Source organism: Protomyctophum bolini (assembly GCF_963924005.1).
Source record: "Protomyctophum bolini genome assembly, chromosome: 5".
Classification (NCBI taxonomy): domain Eukaryota; kingdom Metazoa; phylum Chordata; class Actinopteri; order Myctophiformes; family Myctophidae; genus Protomyctophum; species Protomyctophum bolini.
Genome location: NC_137866.1, coordinates 1,208,519 through 1,218,518, shown reverse-complemented (window position 1 = coordinate 1,218,518; position 10,000 = coordinate 1,208,519).

The following is a 10,000-nucleotide window of genomic DNA, read 5'->3' as shown; positions in this document are numbered from 1 at the left end:
GAGACACAGACTGGTTTCTGAACCGCCCACAGCCCTCCTATGAGACACAGACTGGTTTCTGAACTGCCCACAGCCCTCCTATGAGACACAGACTGGTTTCTGAACTGCCCACAGCCCTCCTATGAGACACAGCCTGGTTTCTGAACTGCCCACAGCCCTCCTATGAGACACAGACTGGTTTCTGAACTGCCCACAGCCCTCCTATGAGACACAGACTGGTTTCTGAACCGCCCACAGCCCTCCTATGAGACACAGACTGGTTTCTGAACTGCCCACAGCCCTCCTATGAGACACAGACTGGTTTCTGAACTGCCCACAGCCCTCCTATGAGAAACAGACTGGTTTCTGAACTGCCCACAGCCCTCCTATGAGACACAGACTGGTTTCTGAACTGCCACAGCCCTCCTATGAGACACAGACTGGTTTTCTGAACCGCCCACAGCCCTCCTATGAGACACAGACTGGTTTCTGAACCGCCCACAGCCCTCCTATGAGACACAGACTGGTTTCTGAACTGCCCACAGCCCTCCTATGAGACACAGACTGGTTTCTGAACCGCCCACAGCCCTCCTATGAGACACAGACTGGTTTCTGAACTGCCCACAGCCCTCCTATGAGACACAGACTGGTTTCTGAACTGCCCACAGCCCTCCTATGAGACACAGCCTGGTTTCTGAACTGCCCACAGCCCTCCTATGAGACACAGACAGAGTAGAAAAGAATTGCGCAGTTAACCCGATTAATGAGCAGTTACTTTGATGTGTGCCAAAATACATTTTAGTCGTAGATTTACAGTAGTCGACTAAAATCTCATGACATTTACCGACACTAACACATTCCAGGTGACTAAAATACAAATCTGCTGCCAAAAACAACACTGGGTTCGGGGGCCACATGTGGCCCCCACCCCACCTTGACTTAATCACCTCGACAATCACACTAATCATTTAAAGTATGAGGTATAAAGTACAGCAGCTCATAAAACAGAAAGATTGGGTATTGGGTAAGACTGACGTTACAGTATGTGTCTTTCAGGACCTTTCACTGCTTCGTCTCAACCATTACTCTATGGCTCTGGTCTCAACCATTAGACCATTACTCTATGGCTCTGGTATCAGCCACCGCTGTGGATATTTTGACATTCCGTTTCTCTCCAAAGTTGAATGTTGCCACTACTGTTGGAGCAGCCATAAACTACACAGGTTCATCTCTACTGTTGGAGCAGCCATAAACTACACAGGTTCATCTCTACTACTGTTGGAGCAGCCATAAACTACACAGGTTCATCTCTACTGTTGGAGCAGCCATAAACTACACAGGTTCATCTCTACTGTTGGAGCAGCCATAAACTACACAGGTTCATCTCTACTACTGTTGGAGCAGCCATAAACTACACAGGTTCATCTCTACTGTTGGAGCAGCCATAAACTACACAGGTTCATCTCTACTGTTGGAGCAGCCATAAACTACACAGGTTCATCTCTACTGTTGGAGCAGCCATAAACTACACAGGTTCATCTCTACTACTGTTGTAGCAGCCATAAACTACACAGGTTCATCTCTACTACTGTTGTAGCAGCCATAAACTACACAGGTTCATCTCTACTGTTGGAGCAGCCATAAACTACACAGGTTCATCTCTACTGTTGGAGCAGCCATAAACTACACAGGTTCATCTCTACTGTTGGAGCAGCCATAAACTACACAGGTTCATCTCTACTGTTGGAGCAGCCATAAACTACACAGGTTCATCTCTACTGTTGGAGCAGCCATAAACTACACAGGTTCATCTCTACTGTTGGAGCAGCCATAAACTACACAGGTTCATCTCTACTGTTGGAGCAGCCATAAACTACACAGGTTCATCTCTACTGTTGGAGCAGCCATAAACTACACAGGTTCATCTCTACTGTTGGAGCAGCCATAAACTACACAGGTTCATCTCTACTGTTGGAGCAGCCATAAACTACACAGGTTCATCTCTACTGTTGGAGCAGCCATAAACTACACAGGTTCATCTCTACTGTTGGAGCAGCCATAAACTACACAGGTTCATCTCTACTGTTGGAGCAGCCATAAACTACACAGGTTCATCTCTACTGTTGGAGCAGCCATAAACTACACAGGTTCATCTCTACTGTTGGAGCAGCCATAAACTACACAGGTTCATCTCTACTGTTGGAGCAGCCATAAACTACACAGGTTCATCTCTGCTGTTGGAGCAGCCATAAACTACACAGGTTCATCTCTGCTGTTGGAGCAGCCATAAACTACACAGGTTCATCTCTACTGTTGGAGCAGCCATAAACTACACAGGTTCATCTCTACTGTTGGAGCAGCCATAAACTACACAGGTTCATCTCTACTGTTGGAGCAGCCATAAACTACACAGGTTCATCTCTACTGTTGGAGCAGCCATAAACTACACAGGTTCATCTCTACTGTTGGAGCAGCCATAAACTACACAGGTTCATCTCTACTGTTGGAGCAGCCATAAACTACACAGGTTCATCTCTACTGTTGGAGCAGCCATAAACTACACAGGTTCATCTCTACTGTTGGAGCAGCCATAAACTACACAGGTTCATCTCTACTGTTGGAGCAGCCATAAACTACACAGGTTCATCTCTACTGTTGGAGCAGCCATAAACTACACAGGTTCATCTCTACTGTTGGAGCAGCCATAAACTACACAGGTTCATCTCTACTGTTGGAGCAGCCATAAACTACACAGGTTCATCTCTACTGTTGGAGCAGCCATAAACTACACAGGTTCATCTCTACTGTTGGAGCAGCCATAAACTACACAGGTTCATCTCTACTGTTGGAGCAGCCATAAACTACACAGGTTCATCTCTACTGTTGGAGCAGCCATAAACTACACAGGTTCATCTCTACTGTTGGAGCAGCCATAAACTACACAGGTTCATCTCTACTGTTGGAGCAGCCATAAACTACACAGGTTCATCTCTACTGTTGGAGCAGCCATAAACTACACAGGTTCATCTCTACTGTTGGAGCAGCCATAAACTACACAGGTTCATCTCTACTGTTGGAGCAGCCATAAACTACACAGGTTCATCTCTACTGTTGGAGCAGCCATAAACTACACAGGTTCATCTCTACTGTTGGAGCAGCCATAAACTACACAGGTTCATCTCTACTGTTGGAGCAGCCATAAACTACACAGGTTCATCTCTACTGTTGGAGCAGCCATAAACTACACAGGTTCATCTCTACTACTGTTGGAGCAGCCATAAACTACACAGGTTCATCTCTACTGTTGGAGCAGTCATAAACTACACAGGTTCATCTCTACTGTTGGAGCAGCCATAAACTACACAGGTTCATCTCTACTGTTGTAGCAGCCATAAACTACACAGGTTCATCTCTACTACTGTTGGAGCAGCCATAAACTACACAGGTTCATCTCTACTGTTGGAGCAGCCATAAACTACACAGGTTCATCTCTACTGTTGGAGCAGCCATAAACTACACAGGTTCATCTCTACTGTTGGAGCAGCCATAAACTACACACAGGTTCATCTCTACTGTTGGAGCAGCCATAAACTACACAGGTTCATCTCTACTACTGTTGGAGCAGCCATAAACTACACAGGTTCATCTCTACTGTTGGAGCAGCCATAAACTACACACAGGTTCATCTCTACTGTTGGAGCAGCCATAAACTACACAGGTTCATCTCTACTACTGTTGGAGCAGCCATAAACTACACAGGTTCATCTCTACTGTTGGAGCAGCCATAAACTACACAGGTTCATCTCTACTACTGTTGGAGCAGCCATAAACTACACAGGTTCATCTCTACTGTTGGAGCAGCCATAAACTACACACAGGTTCATCTCTACTGTTGGAGCAGCCATAAACTACACAGGTTCATCTCTACTACTGTTGGAGCAGCCATAAACTACACAGGTTCATCTCTGCTGTTGGAGCAGCCATAAACTACACAGGTTCATCTCTGCTGTTGGAGCAGCCATAAACTACACAGGTTCATCTCTACTGTTGGAGCAGCCATAAACTACACAGGTTCATCTCTACTGTTGGAGCAGCCATAAACTACACAGGTTCATCTCTACTGTTGGAGCAGCCATAAACTACGCAGGTTCATCTCTACTGTTGGAGCAGCCATAAACTACACAGGTTCATCTCTACTGTTAGAGCAGCCATAAACTACACAGGTTCATCTCTACTGTTGGAGCAGCCATAAACTACACAGGTTCATCTCTACTGTTGGAGCAGCCATAAACTACACAGGTTCATCTCTACTGTTGGAGCAGCCATAAACTACACAGGTTCATCTCTACTGTTGGAGCAGCCATAAACTACACAGGTTCATCTCTACTGTTGGAGCAGCCATAAACTACACAGGTTCATCTCTACTGTTGGAGCAGCCATAAACTACACAGGTTCATCTCTACTGTTGGAGCAGCCATAAACTACACAGGTTCATCTCTACTGTTGGAGCAGCCATAAACTACACAGGTTCATCTCTACTGTTGGAGCAGCCATAAACTACACAGGTTCATCTCTACTGTTGGAGCAGCCATAAACTACACAGGTTCATCTCTACTGTTGGAGCAGCCATAAACTACACAGGTTCATCTCTACTGTTGGAGCAGCCATAAACTACACAGGTTCATCTCTACTGTTGGAGCAGCCATAAACTACACAGGTTCATCTCTACTACTGTTGGAGCAGCCATAAACTACACAGGTTCATCTCTACTGTTGGAGCAGTCATAAACTACACAGGTTCATCTCTACTGTTGGAGCAGCCATAAACTACACAGGTTCATCTCTACTGTTGTAGCAGCCATAAACTACACAGGTTCATCTCTACTACTGTTGGAGCAGCCATAAACTACACAGGTTCATCTCTACTGTTGGAGCAGCCATAAACTACACAGGTTCATCTCTACTGTTGGAGCAGCCATAAACTACACAGGTTCATCTCTACTGTTGGAGCAGCCATAAACTACACAGGTTCATCTCTACTACTGTTGGAGCAGCCATAAACTACACAGGTTCATCTCTACTGTTGGAGCAGCCATAAACTACACACAGGTTCATCTCTACTGTTGGAGCAGCCATAAACTACACAGGTTCATCTCTACTACTGTTGGAGCAGCCATAAACTACACAGGTTCACCCCGATGTTCTGGAGCATCTTTGTAAAGTTAGTGTTAGTAAAAAGCAGGTAAAAGAGTAACGTTTTGAGCAGTCACTCTACCTTTCAATGTAGTAGAAGAGGTGCGAGTTTACACCGCGGATATGTCGTCTCTGCCTACAGGAAATACGTTCACTGCGACCATGAGACCCATTTCTGAATTCGTCTATAGTTGCCCTATGAGTGTGGAACTGTAGTGGCCCTCTGGAGTGAGTGAGTGTGGAACTATAGTGGTCCTCTGGAGTGAGTGTGGAACTATAGTGGCCCCTCTGGAGTGAGTGTGGAACTATAGTGGCCCTCTGGAGTGAGTGTGGAACTATAGTGGTCCTCTGGAGTGAGTGTGGAACTATAGTGTTCCTCTGGAATGAGTGTGGAACTATAGTAGCCCTCTGGAGTGAGTGTGGAACTATAGTGGTCCTCTGGAGTGAGTGTGGAACTATAGTGGCCCTCTGGAGTGAGTGTGGAACTGTAGTGGCCCTCTGTAGTGAGTGTGGAACTATAGTGGCCCTCTGGAGTGAGTGTGGAACTATAGTGGCCCTCTGGAGTGAGTGTGGAACTATAGTGGGCCTCTGGAGTGTGTGTGGAACTATAGTGGCCCTCTGGAGTGAGTGTGGAACTATAGTGGTCCTCTGGAGTGAGTGTGGAACTATAGTGGCCCTCTGGAGTGAGTGTGGAACTATAATGGCCCTCTGGAGTGAGTGTGGAACTTCAGTGGTCCTCTGGAGTGAGTGTGGAACTATAGTGGCCCTCTGGAGTGAGTGTGGAACTATAGTGGCCCTCTGGAGTGAGTGTGGAACTTCAGTGGTCCTCTGGAGTGAGTGTGGAACTATAGTGGCCCTCTGGAGTGAGTGTGAGAGACAAAGAGAGACGGCACAGAGTGGCTGAGCTTCCTGGGTATTTAGCGGGTAGGAAAGCAGTCAATCTGTTAACTATTTTACCTCCTCCTGAAACCTAAACCTTCCTCGCAGAACGACAGAGCCCCGCACAGAGTTCCTTACATTCCCAGCACACACGCACGTGTGCACGCACGCACGCACTCGAGCTCACTACACTCATAGGCAACTACAGATATACACACAGTGCGCACAATCATTGACATGCACGTGCGCCGCGCACACACTCAAACACATTTAAAAGTGTCGGCGAGTTAGTGAGCTGGGAGACCACCCTCTGGCATCCCACTCATTCAAATGTGTGTGTGTGTGTGTGTGTGTGTGTGTGTGTGTGTGTGTGTGTGTGTGTGTGTGTGTGTGTGTGTGTGTGGTAGAATAAAGGAAGGCAGTGCTGAGCTAAAAACGTGTTAATGAATAACTCCTGAGATCAGCTCTCTGTCTGCAGAGACTCCTTCATTCTTCCTTTTCCCAGTGTGTCTCTCTCTCTCTCTCTCTCTCTCTCTCTCTCTCTTTGACGCACGCACGCACACACGCACTCCTCTTGTCGTGCGTTTGTTCATCCTTTCTCTCTCCATTCATTTCAAGCTGTGTTGACCCTAACCCCACTGAACCCACACACACACACACACACACACACACACACACACACACACACTCCAAAACGCCTCTTAAAACCCATTCAGACCTGACGCCTGCAGATTCTACAGAATGTCTTCTAAGATCACGACAGGTTTCTGATAAACACATGTTTCTGTTTCTGTGTCAGCGGTCGTCAAACTATTTGTGACCACATTTGAAGGAGGGACTGCCATTGGACTTTTTTTTTTAGAATTTTCGTATTTTTCATGTCATGTGAAAGCAGGGGATCATAGCTTCAAATTGACATATTGGTTGTTCAGTTTGACCCACCGGTTGTGGAGATATGGCTTATAGAGTAATGTCTGGCAGAGAAACAGTGAGTTGAGAAAACAGGCTTGAAAAGGTTCACTTCTATGGTCTCTAACATTACACCTATAGCTACATGTTTAAGCATTTATTTCATATTTACATGTCTTCTGTGGTCTCTAACATTACACCTATAGCTACATGTTTAAGCATTTATTTCATATTTACATGTCTTCTGTGGTCTCTAACATTACACCTATAGCTACATGTTTAAGCATTTATTTCATATTGACACGTCTTCTGTGGACTCTAACATTACACCTAGCTACATGTTTAAGCATTTATTTCATATTTACATGTCTTCTGTGGACTCTAACATTACACCTATAGCTACAGTACATGTTTAAGCATTTATTTCATATTTACATGTCTTCTGTGGTCTCTAACATTACACCTATAGCTACATGTTTAAGCATTTATTTCATATTGACACGTCTTCTGTGGACTCTAACATTACACCTAGCTACATGTTTAAGCATTTATTTCATATTTACATGTCTTCTGTGGACTCTAACATTACACCTAGCTACATGTTTAAGCATTTATGTCATATTTACATGTCTTCTGTGGTCTCTAACATTACAGCTACATTCTTAAGCATTCATTTCATATTTACATGTCGATTTCAGCTCATTTATTTCAGACATGTGCTCTAATGTGAAGAGTCTGCCTGTGCTATTAACTCATTTTGGATAAAAACATTAAAAAGGTTTTTCTCCAGTTGTGAGGGTCGTAGTTACACTAGTTCCAATATTACAGTTGTGAGGGCCGTAGTTACACACTTGTACATATTTCTATACTCTCAGAGTTACAAATTGGGCAAATTAACTACCGTGTGAGGACTTGTTTTTGTTTGATAACAGCTTGTTTTTCCCTCGCTGGCGTAGAAAAAGGAACTTACTCGTCGGCTTGTATTCCGTTATTACATTTTGGGTCGTAAATATTTCATGCATTTTTTCAGCTTCCTTTCATTGTTTTTATTTTATCTGCTGACTATCTAGCAGAACTCAAATGGGATTAGAAAGAAAAGAGTAGTCACCGGGATGGTTGAATAGTGGATTCACAGGAAACAGGATTATCAGGATTGTGGTGTGTAGTATTATTTGATTAGAAAAAATAGTAGCCTATAAACTGTATTGCAATAAGATTGTTTGAAAAAATACATTTATCCCATTCTGGACGGAACTCCTTTTGGTTTTTTTTAAGCATTTTGTTATACTTTAGCTGTAAAGCTCATAGTGTGGCAGCTATACGAGCTTGTAGATCTGCTATTTTTGAAAAATCTTGAAAATGTAGTGTCAATCTTTGAATATATATTCTTTTAGACGTTGTTAACTCAAATCTTTGCTTCTGGGGGGGTCCCTGGAACAACATATCATTTCTGTGGGTCCTTGACATGAAATAGTTTGAGAACCACTGACACAAAAACATCAGAGGCCCGAGAGGCATCCTAACCAGATGCCCAAACCACCTCAGCTGGCTCCTTTCCAGGCGAAGGAGCAGCGGTTCTACTCCGAGTCTCTCTCGTGTGACTGAACTTCTCACCCTATCTCTAAGGGAGATGAACTTCTCACCCTATCTCTAAGGGAGATGAACTTCTCACCCTATCTCTAAGGGAGATGAACTTCTCACCCTATCTCTAAGGGAGATGAACTTCTCACCCTATCTCTAAGGGAGATGAACTTCTCACCCTATCTCTAAGGGAGATGAACTTCTCACCCTATCTCTAAGGGAGATGAACTTCTCACCTTATCTCTAAGGGAGATGAACTTCTCACCCTATATCTCTAAGGGAGATGAACTTCTCACCCTATATCTCTAAGGGAGATGAACTTCTCACCCTATATCTCTAAGGGAGATGAACTTCTCACCCTATATCTCTAAGGGAGATGCCAGCCACCCGTCAGAAAAAGCTTTCGGCCGCTTGTATTCGCTACCTTTTTCTTTCGGTCATGACCAACACTTCATGACCATATATAGAGTAGGAACACTTCATGACCATATATAGAGTAGGAACACTTCATGACCATATATAGAGTAGGAACACTTCATGACCATATATAGAGTAGGAACACTTCATGACCATATATAGAGTAGGAACACTTCATGACCATATATAGAGTAGGAACACTTCATGACCATATATAGAGTAGGAACACTTCATGACCATATATAGAGTAGGAACACTTCATGACCATATATAGAGTAGGAACACTTCATGACCATATATAGAGTAGGAACACTTCATGACCAGAGTAGGAACACTTCATGACCATATATAGAGTAGGAACACTTCATGACCAGAGTAGGAACACTTCATGACCAGGTGAGAGTAGGAAGGAAGATTGCTCGGTCCTTGACATGAAAAAGTTGAGCACCGCTGATATAGAAACATGCATTTTCTCTCCCTCCCTCCTTCCCTCCCTCCCTCCCTCTCTCTCTCTCTCTCTCTCCCTCCATCTCTCTCTCCATCCCTCCCTCCCTCCCTCTTCCCCTCCCCCCCCCCCCCTGCATGTTGCGCGGCTGTCATATCGTCCAGAATCCCGCCTGCAGCCTCTCCTCCGAATCGGAACGTGATCAAGTTTCAACGAAAAGAAATGCAAGGAATGTTCACTGCCCACTGCCCACCCATACTGCCCACTGCCCCCCCCACCCATACTGCCCACTGCCCCCCCCATACTGCCCACTGCCCCCCCCCCCCACCCATACTGCCCACTGCCCTGTTTATGCAGGAATGTTATTTTTACAACTCTCTCTACCTTTCAGATCCCCCCCCCCCCACCCCCCCATACGTACGCCACCCTCTCGCTGACATACGAGACCCCGCATGGCTCTCAGACCTTCTCCTTGTGTCAAAGACCCCCAAGGAAGGACCCCCAAATGGACGGATATGAACCATCTGAAAGTGTGTAGTGTGCCCCCATAGGGACCCCCATAAGAGAAGTGTTGTGTGTGTGTGTGTGTGTGTGTGTG